Here is a 20,799-nt window from a genome sequence, read left to right as displayed (position 1 = left end):
ACAAAACACACACAAGAGAAACAAAGAAAATTTACATAATTTTTACTTCCCATTTGTGCCTTTTAACTTAATCAACATATTTATTCTGAAATATAATCAGCTGATGACACACACACAAAAACACAATCATTTATGGAACAAATATATATTTGATTTTAACTCATCAGTAACATCCTCAATTCTTTCAAGTAAGCTGCAGAGAGCTATCTTGACTTTGTAATGCTAAGGATGCCTCTCATACTTCAATTTCTGACAATATTAAGAGTTAGGTTCCTCCCATCTCTTCATAGAAGGAGCTGCAGATGATGTCCACAGCATGTCACACTGAAGGGAACCCTGGTTGGTGCTGGATGAATCACAGGAAAATAAGAGTCAGTGCCAAGCATGTTGGAAAGAGAGATGCTTCTAAGAGATGCTTCTAAGACATGCTTCTAAGACATGCTTCTAAGACATGTGTATCACAGGAGTACCAGCAAGAAGGTCTATATTTCAGTTTACTACTTGGCCAATCTCATCCTTCATTGTGCCATAAGATCTTTTATCCCAAAAGGTAAAAAACACACAAAAATGACACACTTGTCTAAAACAACTGAACATGAAATCAATGACAGTAGTTCCCCCTTATCTGCAGTTTTGCTTTCCACGGTTTCAGTTACCCATGGTCAACTGCGGTCTGAATATATTATATGAAAAATTCCAGAGATAAACAATTCATAAGTTTTTCAATTGTGCACCCTTCTGAGCAGCAGGATAAAAATCTCTTGCCGCCCCTCTCTGCCCCTCCCAGGCCGTGATTCATCCGTTTTTTCAGGGTCTCTACGCTATAAGTACAGCACAGTAAGATATTTGAGAGAGGGACAGGCCACATTCACATAACTTTTACTACCGTAAGTTGTTAATAGTGTTCTATTTTATTATTTGTTATTGTTAATCTCTTACTGTGCTTAATTTATAAATTAAACTTTATCATTGGTATGTATAGGAAAAAACATAGTGTATATGGGGTTCTGTGCTATCGACGATTTCAGGCATCAATCGGGAGTCTTGGAACCTATCTCCATGAATAAGGAGAGACAACTATATATCTTTTTCTTACCTAGATATATTATTTATGATAGAAAATCAAGGAGATGTCTACAGGCTGCTTGTCAATCAATGTAGATTTCCTGGATCTCTGAGGGGAGGGACTGATTACAAGTGCTGTCGTGGGGTGAAGCTGGCACAGTCCAGGCTGAATACTCTGCCTGGGCTGATTGCTCTCACAGGGGCGGCTCATCCTGAGTGGTGTTTTGCATGTTCAATTTGAAGCACGTGGATGGGTTAACAAGAAGGTCTCAGCCCAGTGCTTAAGGGTGTAGAGCTCCTTCATCTTTCTCCTGTCTTTTTTCTTGGTCAACGGCACAGGTCTCTAAATTAGGGGTAATCTTGCATAGCCTGTGGGCTCCCTCTGTGTGGTCCAGCCAGGTGAGGTAAGGGAAGTGTGGCCACAAGTGCAGTGTTGTTAAATGGAATTGCCATGTCACAGAAGGAACATGTCGGTGGGGAGCCCAGAAATGGAGGGTGGGTTTATGAACACACCTAGAGCCTTATCTCAGAGCACTCACAGCCAGGCTGACAGGGAGGGGAAGGAACAGCAGCCCAGGAGAGGTGGGAACAGAAATACACTCATTGGCTCCAATAAATGGAACAACTGATGCGCTCCAACCTTGTGGAATGGATATCAAAGAAGTCTGAGACACACCCCTTGTTGGAGAAGAGGCAGTTAATAATTTAGAAGAAAATTAAGATTTATAGCCATAAAATGACCCCAGAGCTAGAAATAAAACCACCAATATATGAAGTGGGTAGGATTTATCACATGGGGGAATTAAGAAGCTCAAGGAAAATCCTCTGGCCTCTAAATACATATTCTGTGCTACATAGGAATAAAATCAAACAGCATCTTATAGCCAAAGTCCCCGTTTGACGTAGCTGCTGATTAATCTCCTGATTAATCTCCTGGCCCTGGCCCTCCCACTCAGCATGTGTGAGCACATCAGTTTGCTCTTTTGCTCAGGGGTGCTAGGATTCTGCTGCAGGACCTTTGCGTGTGCTTTCCTTCACGTGCTGTCAGGGCTTCTTGCCTTTACTCTTTCACTGCTTCTCATCAATTTCTTGCCATCTTGAAAATACACCTTTAATTTATCTCCTGGGACAGATATTTCTTGTCCTCCATTATACTCTCGCACCATTCAGAGAACATATCACAATCTGTCATTATTTTATTCCCTTTACTTGCTTTTAGTTTTAACTACTATGTAAAATGTGTGAGGAAATGGTTTTTTTGTGTTTTTTTTTGCACTGTTTTTTATCTTTGTAAAATTAAGACTGAGTACAATGCCTGGGATATAGTAGCTACTCAGTAAATTTCTGTTGAATGAAACAGTTATTTGCACTTCATTCCTCTTGCATGATATTACACCATTAGAGATTTATTTGGCTGCAGAAACATTAAAAAAGGCAAATATCATAAGGATGTTCAAATACCTTTAGGGCTTTATTGTGATTTCATTCAATCAATTTTTTTTCTCACCAGAGACTAAGGTTGCTTTCATTAAAATGATGTGTAGGCATAATTATAATTCTTAACATTGTTTTCTCTCTCTCTTTTCATCTACCTGAAATTTTTTTTGAACAGTGAATGTATTATTCACTTTATACTTGTTTTTATGTTTTTTTAAAAATTTATTTTGTTTTTTAGAGAGAGAAGAAGGGAGAGGGATAGAGAGATAGCAATATCGATGACAGAAAAACATCATTGATTGGCTGCCTCTTGCATGCCCTCCACCAGGGATGGAGCCTGCAACACAGGCATGTGCCCTGACCCAAAATCAAACTGGGACCTCTTGATTCATAGGTCACCGTTCAATCACTGAGCGTCACTGGCTGGGTTATACTCATTTTAATATTAAAATAAATGTATATGTTTTTACTATAAAAATGAAAATTATATATGATAATATGATATGAATTATATCATTATATATATGATATAAAATAAAAGTTCCCCCTTTTTTTTACCCTACTCCAACACTGACCACAATTTCACTCTCCCTTCCAGAGAGGCAACTTCTGTTAATAGCTTGGAAAATATACTTCCAAACAATTTTCTACCCTTTATTGCTTTCTATTGTGTCCTTGGATTGTTATCTATTTTATCGATTTCTGCCCTTTTCTTTGTTATTTCCTATTCTCTATTTTTTTGAGCTCCTTTGCCTGCTCTTTGGTGTATTCTGAAGTTGAAAGCTTAACTCATCAATTTCCTGCCATTCTTCCTTTCCCTGTGAGCATTTAAGGTTAAATTTCCTCTAAGTAGTGCTTTAGTAGCATCTACAATTTTTGATATTTTTTGCTGTACTCCAGTTCTAAGTATTTTTCATTGACATTATGATTTCTTCCATGAGTAATGAAATATTTATAAGTGTGTTTTAAAATTTTAAAGTAGTTTGGTTTGCTTTTAGATATTTTGCATTTCACCCCTAAATTAATTGTACTGTAGTCAGGTAATACAATTTATATTAAAAAATATCTACTCACCAACTCTTCCAAACTGATTGGTATCTCAGCCCCAGTGCTTCCCCTGATCCAAATCCATGTACCTGATGCTTGTTTGGGTTATGGGCATATTAAAACTACCTTGTTCAAAACCATGCCACGGGGCTTTCCTCATCCTTTCTACCTGTTCTTCCAGACTTCTTCATCTTAAATGAGTTCTTTATCCACCCAGTCTCTTATGCCACAAATATGAGCATTTTTTTAAATATCCATTTTTCTTACCACCCTCATAAAAAAATATGTTTCTAACTTCAGAATATTTCTCAAGTTACTGCTTTCACTTGGGTCAAAGCCATCATTGTCTCTTCGTGTTACAAGCTCCACATTGGCCTCCTTCCAGTTCTAGGTCCATGACAAGCTCTCAGGACATTTAAACTTGCTATTTCCTTTCTCTGAAATACTCTTCTGCTTCCTCCATCTTTTATTTTGGTCAGGGAAAGCATTAAAAAAAGTTTAATATATTATAACTACAGAAGAATGTTGCTATGTTATTAAGTGACTCACTCCTCAGCTTAAGAGTGGACACTCTGCCAGTTTCTGAAAGGTCCTACTGTGCTGGCCTGATGTGTTCCCCTCTCTGCCCTTCAGGTGACAGCTCTACTGATTAGTATCAGTCATTCTTCTGATTTCTTCATCTTTTCAACACACACACATGCACATACACAATACACCCCTAAGCCACAGACTGTCTGGTTTTGACCTTTTGGAAATGGAATATACTGCGTTATTGTGTGACTCATGTTTTCAATGCAGCATTTTATTTTTGAGATGCAAAATGCAGTCATATTCACATATGTGGTTGAAGTTTGTTTATTTTTATTACTCTATTCTATTGCATGGTTATCTTATAATTTTTTTGCTCATTCTGCTATTAATGAATATTTATTGTCTCTTCCAGTTTTTTGTCTCTTTTAAACACTGCTGTTTATGAACATTTATGTGTATGTCTCCTAGGTATGTATCCTGAAATAGAACATTAAGTAGTGCTCATCAAGAGAAATGAATGTAGATTAGTGCTGCTGGAGTTTTCAGGGTGTGTGTGTCTGTGTGTGTGGTAAGTGATGACACAGAAGACAAATGCAGTGACAAGATCATAGAAGGTCTTATAGGTCATTCTAAGGAGTTTGGATTTTAGCTTGAAGTAGCCTGTCACTCACCAAAGAGTTCTAGGCCAGGCATACAGATCTATGAGTCATAAATGTGCACACTGACTTGACAACAGAGCTATGGGTAATCTCCTAGAGACAGTCTACAGAGAGGGAAGGAAGCTGACCAAGAAGCCATACCTGGGACATTAAAACCTACGTGGCTGATGAGAGCAGAAGGGTACTTCTTCTGTTTCTCCTTTTTCCATCTTTTCACAGATGGGAAGACTAAGGAAAAAAATCTAAAAACTCAGGTCCACCTTTTCCCAAGTGTACTGACCCAGAGAATGGAAGAGTTATATTTTCGTACAGGTCTTTTGATCATAAATACAATTATAAAAATAATAATATTAGCTCCTACCCACACCATGCAGAGATAAAGTAGAAATCAAAATATATCTTTAAAGTATAAGAATATATGTGGAGAAAAAAATCAAATAAAAACTTTAACAGCTACTATTTCTGATTTGCAAACTGCTATTTTGACTTAAGATATTTAATGAGAATTTCTCACATCATTAATTAAGATTATAAAATTTCATTTGGAAAGGCTACATATATTTCAGTGCATGGATGAACCCTCACTCATGTAACCAAGTTTTCTATTGTTAAATAAAGTAATTTAATAAGATTGTTTTCATAACAAAAATCTCATAATTCATTTCTTATAGATCTTTTGATTTTTCTTTAAGAGGGATCTTTAAAAGTGGAATTTCTAGTTTGTGGCTTATAAACAACAGATATTTATTTCTCACAGTTCTGGAGGCTGAAAGTCCAAGCTCAAGGTGTCTGTTGAGAACTTGCTTCCTGGTTCACAGACAGCATCTTCTTGCTGTGACCTTACGTGGTGGGAGGGGTGAGGGAGCTCTCTAGGGTCTCATATATAAGGACACTAACCCGTTCATGGGGGCTCCACCCTCATGACCTCATCACCTCATCACCTCCTAATATCATCACATTAGGGGTTAAGTTTCTACATGTGAGTTTTGGGGGGACACAAATATTCATTCCACAGCATCACTTTGTCAGCTAATACTTACCACTTTCCTATTTTGGGTCAGTCACTGGTGTAGGTAATGGCAGGACAACAGTTCAAAGTATGGGCATGGAGAACAGAAAAAACAAATATTCAACCAAATGCTTCCTGAGCCAGTGTGTAATTGTTGTTTGTTGAGGAGTGTCATGGAGAATGTGCAGATAGATATTGACTCTTCTGAAGAGGGAGACCTCTGTCTCCTGGTCTGCGGGCAGCTTGAAGCAGGATGGTGGCTTACTTACCTCTATTTCTGAGACCTGGCATAAAGCTGGAACCCTGAGTACCCAACCCATGTGTGTTGAATTAGGCTCAGTGTAGAAGGAAGGGGAGAGGAACAAATACTGCATGGGGGGGGGGGGTGGAGTGAGGACAAGGAGAGGTACCTACCAAAGAACATAACCCCAAGGAAATGTCTGTTGCCCTTTTGGGTACTCTGTGATATTTCTTCTGCTGTTTACACATATTACAAATTCAAAAGAAACATTGCAGAATAAATTTTCCTACAATTAGGGAGGTATGCCACTTTCTTTGAAAATTCTAGGGTATAGTGAAAATTGGAAAGAATAAAAATATGCTTTGAGAAATTCATATAATGAAAGGGATCTGACTCACATATACACTGGAAATGATTTACAAGTGTGTGTTGGTCTTTTTGAAATTTTCATGGCTGCCTGAATGTTTTGAAAATAATTTAAAACACATGAGTATGCTTTCCTTCCCCTAGAGATGACATGACATAGGGATATTTTAAAATTATTTTTCCAGGAAAAATGTACAAGTGGCTCTGCAAATGTCTTGTTCAATTGTATGTTGAGCTCCAATATAATTGTTACAAGGACACTTTAGAAGTTCAGGTTATTGGTTTTGATCCTTGTTTGAATGAGAAGTTGAATCAATGTGTTGCTTCAATTTTTGGTCCTGCCTATGACATCTATCCAAGAGGTGAAGTAAAAAAGAAACAAGTAAAATCTCTTTTTAAAAATATGTTTTTTATTGATTTCAGAGAGAGGAAAGGAGAGGGAGAGGGAGAGAGAAACATCAATGATGAGAGTGTCATTGATCAGCTGCCTCCTGCACGCCCCCTGCTGGGGATGAAGCCCGAAATCCAGGCATGTGTCCTGACTGGGGAATCCAATCATGACTTCCTGGTTCATGGCAGACACTCAACCACTGAGCTCTGCTGGCCAGACAAAACAAGTAAAATCTTAATAGCAAAGGCTATCTTTAGTGCTAAAGTCAAATTTTAAAAAGTAGGAACTAGGGATGACTGCCTAAACGTTACCATAAACTTCATCAGCAAGCAATGCTCAACAGAATGCTATCCTAGAGAATCTACAAAGCTGGAGGGTTGTGGCCTGCAAACCACTGTGTTTAACTTTAAGAGCCACCATGCCCCCTTTCATTAGAATAGTTAATTGAAAGGTTTACAGGAATAGCTCAGTTTGGCTTCATTTAAGTCCCTTTTCAGAAAATGAGAAGATTATTATGATATAGAAATCAATACTGTTCAGCTACAGACACTCCAGTGCTTGGCACCTTTCTTTCTGCCCTCTTCTCGCCTTTGGTGGTTCAGAGTCTCTTCCCATAATCCTTAAATTTGTAGCTTATTGCTATCACCATAGAAACATTTGCTGTGTGATTGATCGGTTTTGATCAGTTGCAGGCTTACTCTCTGTGGCTCCTGCCAGCCAAACTCTTCTGGCTTCAGCCTCTGCTGTGCAGGGCAAAGGGGCTCAGGGGGAGCTGGCTAAACACGCTTCTCTACATCCTTATTACACTGTGTTCTTAGGGAGAAAACCCATCCCTAATCTATCTCCTTTCCTCCCTTCCTTTCTTTCCTTCTTTCTTTCTTTCTTTCTTTCTTTCTTTCTTTCTTTCTTTCTTTCTTTCTTTCTTTCTTTCTTTCTTTCTTTCTTTCTTTCTTTCTTTCTCCTTCCTTCTTTCTTGATATTTATTTATTTGAGAGAGAGAGAGAGAGAGGAAAGGAGAGAGAGAGACATCAATTTGTGATTCCACTTATTCATGCATTCATTGGTTGATTCTTGCGCGTGTCCTGACTGGGGATTGAACCCCCAACCTTGGCATATGGGAACGATGCTCCAACCAACTGAGCTACCCTCTTTCTCATAAGAGCAAGTGCTTAAATGCCATGGGTCACAGTCATTTTTAAAATACCTTACATGAATTTGTACAGATCTAAGTTCCTTCTCCCTCCTTCCCTTCCTCCCTTCCTTCCTGTCTTGTGTTCTCTGTGTTCTTCTGTCTTCTCTCACCTTAAAGTGGCCATTGACCTCAGCATAACACACTTGGATGCTGAGGAAATAATCAAAGTTTAGGAATACATTTTTGAGTGGTTTTAACCTTAAACCAAGACTTTCATAAATGTGTCAGTGTTTGTTCTGGCAAAGGGTCTCTGAAGGGGATGGCAATGGGTGGAGATGATGGGTGTGATATTTAAACTCAGCTCCAGTTTCTGGTACAGCACAACCTATATTTCCAGAGATCGTGTAATATATGCAACAAGCGTGAAGTAGGTACAGGTCACACACAAATATTAAAACAGAAAGAAAGACCACATTGAGTCATTATATTGATTGGGTCATTTTGGCCACCTTAACGATTGGTGAGGATTGTGCCAGGATTGATTCTGCTGTAGCAAATGGTATTGATCATTAGGACAGCAAAAGAGATTAGATCCCTACATCATAGCACAAAATGAAGTGGAGATCTGTCAATTATCCTGTTAATTTGATCCATACACTGTTGTTATTTTTTCTCTTTATGCCATCAGGCTCAGTTCTCTTTTGGGGATAAAGTATTTTCAGTGTTTGCCCTAAAATGCTTATAAATTCAGCTGGATCTCTCTAGCCAAATCTGTATATCTCAAGCATACAGAGTATTTTCAGTCACTTTGGGTCAGGCAAAGCAATAAAGAGATGATGACAGACCTGTAATGACAAAGTAGTTTAACAATTTTGCCCAAGGTGGGAACAAAATAAAGACTACAAGATGCAAGTGCAGAATACAAAACACAGGGTACAAAGGGGCACATACTAAAAATCCATGGTTAGGAAGCATATTCTTTTGGACAAAATACCTCTTCTTTTGAAAACTTATGTTGGTTCCATAAAAAGGAACAATTAAATAGAATTTATTCATGTGAACTAACTACCTGATAGCTTCTAACCAGACAATGCAAATATGGGAATGTCATAGTCAGTGGGGGAAATGGAGGAGTATGATGATGCCCTGTACTGGGATACATTCTGCTTATCTAATGGGACTGATCATTCACTTGTCTGCCCTGGCAGTTCACAGGGCCAAACCACCATATCTCAGCCAACAACTCTGCCTTGTGACTCCCTCTATCGACCAAATATACCCTAATTTGGTCAGAATTTCCAAGGAGTGTCGTTTAACATCACAGCTCAAGCTATTTAAGGGATATAACAGCCTCAGTGAATTATTAATTTTTATTGTAGTTCTAGCCACATGCAAAAATCCAATTATATATATAGACATATATATATATATAAATGTTTGAACACACACACACATATGTACATATATAAATGTTTCTGGAATCAGCTCTTGATTTTCAGATTGGGTGGGGCCATGCTAAGAATTTACAACTAAAGCTCTTTGGTTATATTAGAAAATAAATACCATTTCCTCTAAGTTACCAGTTTTCAAGATGGATTTAGGTCCTGCTCTAATTTGTATCTATTTGTGTGATTTGATGAACAAGGCTCCTATAATCTCCATTTATCCCAAATGCCTTTGGAAGCAGATTGCCCAGAACTTCTATCATTAGCATCACTACAGTGGATTACAATAACTTATATAGTAAATAAAGATTAAAATGCAAGTATTACTCAAAAGGGAAGAATCTATTTCCTTGTAATTTATCAGATTAGATATTAGAAGAACCCAAAGGTATGGATAACCCTTCTTTTTATTCCTCCCTGGTCAAGGCCAAGGGCTTTGTGAAGGCATGAGAAAGCCTACAGTGGACAAGAAGGACCAGATGGGGTGTGTGTGCACGTGTGGGTACATGTGTGTGTTATCACAACTGTGGAGGTACAGAATCCAGGTTCTGTAGGTATCTGTTTTCTCTCAAGAACTAGCCTTACACATTTCTTCTTCTCTCCAGATGTTCATGGGCATTAAGGATAGGTTCCAATTTTGTAACCTGACAGATGTTGTAGCTCTTTCTACTCCACTCAGCTGTGCTTGGAACAGGAAAGCTGTTCCTGTGGTCCTGATATTTTTTATTTGTTTGTTTGTTTGTTTGCTTCCAGAGACATGAATTTTAACTGATTTCTTCTGGGTCCCAAAGGGAACCCAGTGCTGGTGAACTGAACATCTCTAAGGACACTACATACACTGGGTAAGCATGTCACACCCTGAATAGTATAGCTGAATTATGCCCTGGTGGACAGGGTCCCAGTGTAGTTACACCCAGGACAGATGGTCTCAAAGCCAATTTATTTTATAGAACCATCTCTGTGGGGTTTCCTGTTAATTATCAAGGTGACACGATATACTGACGATATAGGATTATGCATATAAAATTATGCTCTTTTCGAAAATTACTTTTGAGAGAGAGAAAAAAAGAGAGAGAGAGAAACATCAATTTGAGAGAAAAATACTGATAGGTTGCCTCCTGGAAGTGCCCCAACCAGGGATCTCTCCTGCAACCTAGGCATGTGCCCTGACTGGGAATTGAACCTGCAAACTTTTTGGTGTACACTCCAACCAACACAGCCACCCTGCGGCGGGGTATTATGCTGTTTTGATGGAAGTTGATGAACACGTACTCTTGAGACTTTCTGTAGATTCTGTTCTCCCCCTGCCCACTTGTCTCAATAGTTGTTAAATGAAAAGGCTGCTCAAAGCAAATGCTACAAACTGAATTTCAAACACCTAATAAGATACTGAAAATTATCCCAAGCTTTCAAATGTCACATGCTGTAAAACTACAAATTAGGCTGCAAATGCAGCCCAGACATCATTAACACTATGATATGTTCCAATAATCAAGCTACCTGCTCTGGAGGCAACTGTTCCCTGGCCACTGCGTGACAGTGATTTCTGTGGCATTGATCTGCGCTGTCTTGTCTGTTTTGTTGGTGCTACTCACATCTGAAAAGGGGATATTTCCCCACACAGAGGTCGCCCTTCCATAGCTGCAATGGGTGCCAGGCTTTGCTTGGAGCGATCATCTGGACACAGCAACCAGACTTCACTTTACATCAGAGAAGCGGGGAAAATAAAACTGGATGGCTTTCAGTTCCAATCACGTCTTGTTTTACTTCACTTCCAGCCAATATGTTATCAGGAAATAATGGATTTTTATCTGTGAAAGTGAAAAGAGCAGGTTTAAGGTTTTCAAATTTAAAATTGTTCCCCTTCTGCATTTTATTTGGTAAATGGAAGGCTCTCTTGATGGAAACAGGAAAGTTTCATTTTATCTTAATATAAAGACTTCTTTCTAAGATAGATAATCCGGTTCATTTTTACCCTAAAAAACAAGGTGTTTGGTCTGCATGAAGACTCTGCAGAAGTGCACCATCTATCCTTAAACGTGTGCTTTTAAGGACGATGGCTGTCATCACCACTTTGGACCTTTCAGAGTGTGCGTCTCTGTGCCTCCAACATAGACAGAGTCTTACACTCTCCTGTAATTACAGTTGTGTCCCTTGTCCACTGGGGGTACATTTCAAGACCCCCAGTGGGTGCCTGAAACTGTGAATAGAACCTAACCCTACATATACTATGCATTTTCTAAATACATGCCTATGGTAAAGTTTAATTTATAAATTAGGCACAGTAAGAGATTAACAACAATAACTAGTAATAAACAGAACAATGATAAAAATACACTGCAATAAAAGTTATGTGAAAGCAGCATTATTAAGGAAAATAAGGGTTACTTGAACACAAGCACTGTGATGGTGCCACAGTTGATTTCATAACCCAGATGGCTACTAAGCGACTCATGGGCGGGATGTGTAGACCATGTGGAGACAATGGACACTGGGATGACTCACACCCCCGGTGGGAAGGGGCAGGATGGCGAGAGATTTCATCACCCTCCTCAGAGTGGTGTGCAATTTACAACTTATAAATTGCTTATTTCTGAAGTTTCTTATATATTATTTTCCAAAGGCAACTGACTGCAGGGAACTGAAACCACGTAAAGGCAAAGCTGGGATCAGGGAGGGTCTACCTTGCGGGACAGGCCCAGGACATGAGCAACATGGCCATTCTGTACCCGCATCACCTCAGTCCAGTATTTCCTCTGTCACTGCCAGTGCGAAGCTACACAGCTGCTATGACAACTGATAAGAAGCGGAACGTCTCTGGTAACATTCCGTTTTTTGATAGTGGAGAGTGAAAATTACTCTGCACTAAGCCTGGGCCTGAGAACCGGCCTTTTCCTCCAGTTAACGTCAGCTCCCCACCTTGGCCCAACCACTCTCCTCAGCTCCTGATGGACAAGCGGCGGCCGTCCAGCAACCTGTGGGAACTGGGTTTTCCTACCCGTGTGAGTCCGTTTTTGCTAATACACTAAGAAAAGATAATGTGTGTTTCTTTTTTCCACAGGGCAAGGTGACCTTCTTTTATGTCATAATTTCCAAATTAATTTCATAGTTGGATGGCAGAGAGATAAGAGCTTTTTATCTCCATCTCCCCCTTTGGGTTTTCTTTTCTTGTGCTCTTTGGTATTCCTCGAAGTTAAGACCAGACCCAGAAGTCTATGCTTGTAATTAATAAATGGTATGTTTATGCAAGAACATTCTAGTCCTCTCATTTTATGTCTGAGGAGACTTGGTTCCAGATTCTTCCACTGTATTTTAATCTATTTGAATTTTTAAGAGTGGATAAAAATAAAAATGTTCCTGGAATTATGATTTTGCTCCTCAGCCATGAATATAGCATTTTACCCAAACATCTGGCTTCTTCTTTTTATCATCCCATCTTCCTAACAGTCGTGGAACTTCATGAGGCCTAACTTCTGATGGTCACTCCCCGTAGGACTTTCTCTTTGGTTCATATTAACATTTATTATTCATTCACCGTTATTTCTTGTTCAGCCCTCTGTTTTACCCCCAGGAGACGAGAAGGAGAAGTACACGGTGACTCTAGCCTCTGGCTGGGTGATGGCATGGAAGAGGCATCATTCACCAAGGCAAGGATCATGGGCTGAGAGGACAGATACAGGAAAGCTCCTGGCATGTGCAGGTTGAGATTTGAAGACACAGGGCTGATGTACGGGGGACATTCTAAACAGAAAGAAAGTGCAGGAGACATGCTGCTAAGCAAGCAGACAGGGAGGCAGATATTAAGGGATGGGTTTGATTTTTGTCTCTACCTTTTACCGGCTGTGTCACCTTCCCAAGTTAAGCACTTTAAGCCTCAGTTTCATCTTCTGTGTAATGGGCATAATAATAGTAACTCCTTCCCAGGAAAAACTATGCCTGGAAAGGAATGACGTATACAAAAGATTCGGTAAAAGGTCTGGCTATAGCAAGGACGCAAAAATGCTAATTACTGCTAAGGGACACTGAAGGTGCATATTGTAGTGTCCTCAGTTTGTGGGTGGTGGTTGCAACAATGGGAGACAATGAGAAAACTCAGGTCGGGGGCGAAAAAGAGGGTTGACGGTTGACTCTGTGAGAGCGAGGACATTTAAGGGGGAGGCGAGCTACGAGAGGTCACAGGAGTTTGCATGTTGATGCACAGACCAGATGGGGATTTTGGGGTTGTCTCAAGGATCTGAGTCTCTGTGGGGATTGCTGCTGACATAGCCCGGTGGTCACCGCACTGTGTTGGCAAGGGCCCACCAACCATCCATCCGCAAACACATTTTTAGACTTATTTTCACATCTTTACATAGTGGCCAGTCCTCCATCTCAAAACAGCTTCTTTGAAGTCTGTAATGGCATCACAAACTAGTTTGACCATTTTCCTGCTATGTGTACTGTGAAAATGGACTTCCTCATTATGTCTCCATATTTCATGCACCCTGTACTGAGATTGTCGAAGTAGCTGCTTAGGGGAAAAAAACAAACAGCACAAATGTGAAGATGCTTGCATGAAGGTCTTTTAGTGGTCATCAAAATTCTCGAAAATGCCCAAATCGATGTTTAATAACCAATTTAGTAACAGCTACATAGAGAAACTACAAGCTTCATCTTGTAGTTATACTTTTCATGACTTTAAGGGAGCTAATGTGTTTTATTTAACCAATAACCTCACTTTGAAATGCTGGTCTTTTAGATAAAATAAATAGGTTGGATTAAGTATTATGATATCACTGTCACTTTTATTTGAAAACTGAAAAATATCTCCCTTATTCTAATCATTGCCACCTGAGTAATAGGCTTAGATTTAAAAAAATAAAGTCTTATAAGAAAAGTGATTGAAGATTACAATAGTTAAGGATATAAAGGACAACACACTGGATTATTAGTGAAAGTTATACATTCAAGTCTGGAGTCTGCCAATAAGTAGCTCTTTGATTAAAGTTGGCATTTAACTTCCCTGAGTTCTTTTTTTTTCTCTTACAAAATAAATAGGTTAGATTGGATGGTATTTAAGACCCTTTCTAGTTTCTTGCTATATTTCTAGGAGAATAAACAATAATGTGGTCTGAATTTATAAGAGTAGCTCACTAAATCTAAGGTTGCTAACCTTAGAGTCACATTATTAAGTATGAAAGATGTAAATTAAGGCTAAAAAATAATAATACTATTTTACAAAGTAAATGACAACCTTTTGGAGCTCATTATTTCCACATGGGATTACATTTTTCTCCCCGTTTCCTGGGATACACGAAAAAGTGAGAGTAAACAATAAGAAAGCTCAAACACATAGAGCAAGGGCAAACAGAATGCAGGTGAGATAAGCAGTAAGGGAGTTCAGCTCAGTTGATGGCATGAAGGCACCTGTAACTACAAGCAGAAGAAAGCCAAACCTGCAGCTCCTGCAGGATGGGATGTTGGGGAAAACAGGGAGACCTCACCAGCAGAACCCCTGAGTTGTTCAGGAGGCTATAGTCACCGGAAAGAGTGGGGCCTGGGGAGGGTCAACGACAAGTATGTGATGGGTGGTAGGACCTCCAGCTCCCTTCCCATCCTAATTCCACAATCCTATAAGCCACACAATGGTCCCAAGCAGGAGGGGGCAGAGCTCTGTCTCTGGACAAAAATCTGGAGAAACTGGATCGCACCAGGGGGAAGGCCATGTGCTCTCTTTTGAGGAACCCCCAAACCTGCTCACATTCATCCACTGAACTGTGAGGTCCCTAAGCACAGTTCGGATCAACGTGTAGAACTTCACCCTCAATAGTGAGTAGGCAGCTTAAGATAACCAGACATGAAAAGAGTTTCCAAACATGGAAGAGAAAGATCAAATTAAACAGAGAGAAACTCATGGGAAACAGACATAATAAAGGGGGGAAGAGAATTCTATAATTTTTACCCTTGGAGAAATGAGATGAACAAGTGGCTATTAAATAAAAGAACAATCAGAACATAAGAAACATCTTGCAAATTCATGGAAAGATTTTAGAAATTTAAAATGTGATAGAGAAAATAAAACAAAATCAATATAAAAGTTAGAAAATAAAGACTAGGATATCTCTCACCTAGTATATGAAAGAGATAAAAAGAAAGTTAGAGGGGCAATGCAGAGGTCCATGATCTAACTAATGGTAATTCCAGAAAAAGTGAAGCAACAAAAGGGGTAGAAAGTTATAAATGTTTAATATAAGAGTGAGTATTAAGAACCTGAGGGCTCATTAGGTGCTCAGCACATTGAACGAAAAAGAAACCCAATGAGTGCATAATTGTAAAGTTTGAGAACTCTAAGGATGAATTGAACATCCTCAAAGCTTCCAGGGAGATTGTAGTGTTGGAGAACAGGTCATATGCAGATAGAAATCAGCATGGAATTGGAGAGCTCAAAGTTAATTTCAGGTGGTATAAATAAATGACTCATAACTGAGAATCCTATATCCACATGGCTATCACTCAAGCATGAGAAATGAATAAAGGCATTTTCATGTTGCAAAGACTATCAATTTTCTTTCCACTCACCCTTTCTTAGGAAGCTACTACAGTATTTGCTTCAGAAATAATAATTATTAATCTAAGAAGGACTTGGAAATTGTGGTTCTCTCTCAGGAAAGCAGCAGAGTCATTCCCAGGAAGAGAATGAGGGCAGGCCTGAAGACTGGCAAGTTCCAGCTGCTGGGGGGAGAAACTAAATGCATTTGATAGATTATCTGATACATCTAAGTTTTGGGGAAAATATTGAGAAGTATAGACTAATCTGATGGAAAAAATTAAGAATAAGGATATAGAAGACTAAGCAAATGGAAAATAGAAGGTGATTATTAATTCCAGGAAAAACAAATGTTATAAAAATTAAAATGTAATCATAGATCACTGTTTGTGCTGCAATAATTAACATTTACACTATTAAAGTAATGCAAACCCTTACTAGTGATTTAAGCAAAAGTTGTCATATAACTCTGTAGAAAAAAAAAAGGGAAATGTGAATATAAATATCTGCATTTTTGCCCGGTCGGGCGTGGCTCAGCGGTTGAGTGTCTACCTAGGATCCAGGTGATCGGGGTTTGATTCCTGGTCAGAGCACATGCCCAGGTTGCGGGCTCGATCCCCCAGTTGGGGACGTGCAGGAGGCAGCCGATCAATGACTCTCTCATCACTGATGTTTCTATCTTTCTCTCTCCCTCTCCTTTCCTCTCTCTGAAATCAATAAAGATATATTTAAAAAAAAAATCTGCATTTTCATATGCCATTAGAGAAAGTTAATCAATAATGTGATTAAAATGAGTAAATCAAGAAATAACAATGTAAGTATCTTATTTAAAATGAATGAGATAAATACAAGAATAAATTAAGGTAAAAACAGTTCTTCCCTGTGAAGTTATCTGTAGCAATGAATGGTCTAGGGTAGAGGGCTGTTGTTTATAGTGATATAAGCAGTAGGATTTGTCAATTAGGATGGATAGTGAAACCCTTAAATCTCAGAGATTTAGCACATTTGGGTTGATTTCTCACCCAATTACTCTACAGATACAGCAGTTCTTTAGGGACATTCCCTTCAGTGTGGTGATTCAGAGACCCAGTAGGCACCACCCTTGTCTCACCACCTCGCCATGTGCTTCAAGGTGCACCATGTCCCCTTGATGGAGAGGAAAGAGCTGAAAAGTCATGTGGGGGCTTTCTACCTTCTCACCTCAGACTACAAACAGCACAACCATTCATTGATCAGAAATTGTGGCACAGGGCAATAAACCATAGGGCAATGAGTTGTTTAAGTTTTTGTATGCCCAAGAAGAAAAGAAGGCAGGCTATGGGTAGTGTTGCTAATCTTTATCACATATCTTTTAATATTATTTTACTTTTTCCAACATGAGTGTGCTACTTTGATGAAAATAATAAAATATACTCTAATAAAAATAAGTTCATAAATAACAGATCTGTAATAGATTATTACAGGAAATTAAGACAATGAAGTTATCTGCAAATAACAATCACAACCTTCCTCAATTCTTCCCTCCATGTTGTTGTTATTGTCAGAGCACATCGGAGCCTGGCCTTAACCACTTCATCAATTCTGATACCCTTATTGCATTAGGATTGCTTGGAAGATAGTGAGAAAAAAGTATTCAGCCATCACTCATCTTATATGATAAGAAGTGAGCCACAAAAGCCAAATAAATGGGGCAGATGCCCCCTTTTTTACTATCATTGTCCCAACATATTAATAATGTTCACAAGACTGCTTACTATGGTTCACCCTAATAGTAGTGAGACCCATAGCTCCAAACAAACTGAGTCATTCTCTGTCCTTTCACACCAGGCAACTCCTGATCTGCATGATTGGGCTGTCATCATCTCACCCACTGAAATGACCGGTCTTACTTTGTGAGTTAGAATCACATTTTTGCTATTAAACCTTCTCTGATATCCCAGAAGATATGTCTCTTGTGCATACAGAAGGTTTTATCTGCAAAACTAAATTGTCATTTTAGGGGCAGAGTATCAAGTGTCAGCTCTATAACTGTCTTGTGCAGTGATTTAAATCTTTTATTCTCTTTGTACTTTCTTGTGCTGATTTACTATCTCTAGGTCTGTCTTTTAAGCTTCTTGGGGGCAGGGAATGTGTCCCACCCTGTCTCTTCCCTCCTCCCCTATGAGCACACTTCTTCATAGCCCTCCTACACACCCCTCTCCTACTCCTCCAAGAATTGTTTTAGGATTTGGACATTTATTATGCAAATAAGGAATGCCTAAATAATTGTTTTGGGACAAAAATGTCTGACCCACAAAACTGGCACTCACTCCTTGCCTGATGGCTCCTGTAAATAGCTCCTGCAGAAAGCATGGCCAGACTGGTGCTCGCACTGGCTCTAAGAGCTGGGTGTTCAGGAAGCTGTGTTATTACACCATTCGTTCTTGGTTTTCTCTGCTTAGCAGGATATTTCAACCACCATGGGTTTAAGAGAGCAAAGGGAGCTCTTGAGATAATATTTTTAAGTACCTTTACTTTGAGAAACACTGGTCAAGTAGGGCTTTCTTTCTAAGATACTCATGGTTGGATGCTGAATCCTAAAACCCGAAATACTACGTGAGTAAAAATGGGCTGCTGCCGTGAAAGCTTTCCACAAACTCTTCTGAAACTCTTAATCTAGGAGAGAATAGAGAAGAAAAGAGAAGAGAGGAGACAGCACTGGGTGAAACCCCACAGCCAGCCCCAGGCTGTGCAGAGGCCGTATCTAGTGGATATTGTGAGCTTCCCCACAGTGACTTGGGGATGACTTGAATGGGGGAGTATTTTGTTCCATTTTGGCAGAAAAAACATCCTAGTGTCTCTGTGTTGGGCCCAGTGATCCCTTGAGGAACTAAACCATCAGTTTCAATGACTTTCCATAGTTTGATGACTCTAATACCATGCCTAGAAGTCCTCCATGATCATGCTCCCAGACTCCCACTCATCTTGAGAGTTATGCAATATTAATAGACGTTCACAATATTTTCATTGTAAAGAAAATTAAGCATAAATAGCAGAATTGTATATTGATTTCCTTCATACTTAGCAAGCTGCTTTGACTATCACTGGTGTTCCCCATTCTTCCTTTATTTATGCTATCCTCATTCCCCATGCCTGATGGCTTATTGCCTTTATTACCGGTTTTATGTATTTATTTATCTTGGGGGTTCCACACATGGACACATAGATGGAATCCCCACTCCATTCCTTTAATTGCCAGCTGGTGCCTTTGTAGTGGGCTCCTGGTGACCCCTGCATGTGAAGTCTAGTCGTCCACCAGGTGTTGGGATGGATCTTACATGGTGGTTCCAAGCTCACCCCTCTCTCCAGCCTTCCTTCTGGAATTCCTCCCAAATTTCTGGCTGCTCTACCAGAAGCTAACTCTATACTCCGAACCTCACCAGTTAGACACTTGTTGCCTTGAGTCGTAGGTGGAGTGGAAAGTACACTCAGAAAAAGTGCTAGACCTCCCCATCTCACCTGTTACAGTCTCTGCCTTTCAGGGACAGGCCCTCCCAGGTGTCTGCTTGCCTCTGCTTGTCTATGTCTTCAAATAAACTAAAAATGACTACATGGGATATTTACCACCTGCAGGGCGAGTTTAGTCAAACCAAGCTATTTGCTCTTTCTGGAAGCTGGAAGTCTACTTAATATACTTTAGAAACTTTAAATATTTTATCTGGAATTATTGTTTTAAGGCAGTCACGTTTCCAAGCTCACTTATCTTTCCCATTGGCCCATGTCCACAGGACTCTACATAAACGAATTCTGTAGCCCATGGAAACGCCTTTTAGAAACACTGCTGCTTAGTGAACTGGATTTGTTTTCTTTTGCTTCTGTAACAAATGACCACAGACTCATTGGCTTAAAACATACATTTTTAATCTTACAGTTCTGTAGGTCGGAAGTCCAACATGGTCCTCACCAGGTTAAAATCAAGGTGTCCTCAGGGCTGGTGCCTTCTCGAGAGTCTAGGGAGAATCTGTTTCTTGGTGGTTCCAGCTTCTAGAGGCTCGTGGTTTCTTGCTCCACCTCTGAGGCCGGTGACATTAGTGGAGTTCTCACATCACTCAGACTTCTGCTCCTTCATTCAGTTTCAAGGACCTTTGTGATTACTCTGGCCCACCTGGATGTTCCAGCATAATCTCCGTATGTTAAGGTCAGCCGATTAGCAATGTTAATTCCATCTGCACCCTTAATTTCTCCTAACAGTCACAGGTTCTGGGGTGAGGACATGGACATCTTTGGGACACCATTGTTTTGTCTACCATATGATCAAATGTTACTCAGGTTGCTAAAATCTAACAGGTTCTTTCAACCACTGTTATTTGTCTGACACTGCTCTCTGCATTTATAACCCAGACCAGGCCCTGACCCATGGAGTTCAGGAGGTACGTCTCCAGCATCACACATTGGTGAGCATTTCTGTTTCCTTTGGCATACATGCTGCAGTTACTATTGTAAAGGACGCAGTTGACCTTCCCATGCAGGAAAAACACATGGGATGACGCAGTTCTTCTTGTTCAAGTTCCTACAGACATCCAGCTGCTAATTTCTACCTTGCCACCTCCTTCTGGGGTTCTCAGTAAAACTAAATTTAAGAGTCAAAAGAACAGAATATTGTTTTCTTTTTGAAGAGAGATTCAGCATTATCATTTGCATAATGTATGTATCAAAGTATATCAATTCCACTTCCTTGGCACTGTTTGTGGAGGTGGCGGTCATCTCCTACTTAGCACCATGGCTGCCCTCAGACCCCTTGTGAAACCCAAGATAATAAAAAAGAGAACCAAGAAATTCATCTGGCACCAGTCAGACCACTGTGTCGAAATTCAGAGTGAATGGCAGAAATCCACAGGCATTGACAAAAGGGTGCTCAAAATCTGTACTAATCAGGGTTCTCCAGAGAAACAGAACCGATACAGAGATTTA

The sequence above is a fragment of the Miniopterus schreibersii genome (genome assembly GCF_964146895.1).
Source record: "Miniopterus schreibersii genome assembly, chromosome: 1".
Classification (NCBI taxonomy): Eukaryota; Metazoa; Chordata; class Mammalia; order Chiroptera; family Miniopteridae; genus Miniopterus; species Miniopterus schreibersii.
This window is presented reverse-complemented; position numbering follows the sequence as displayed.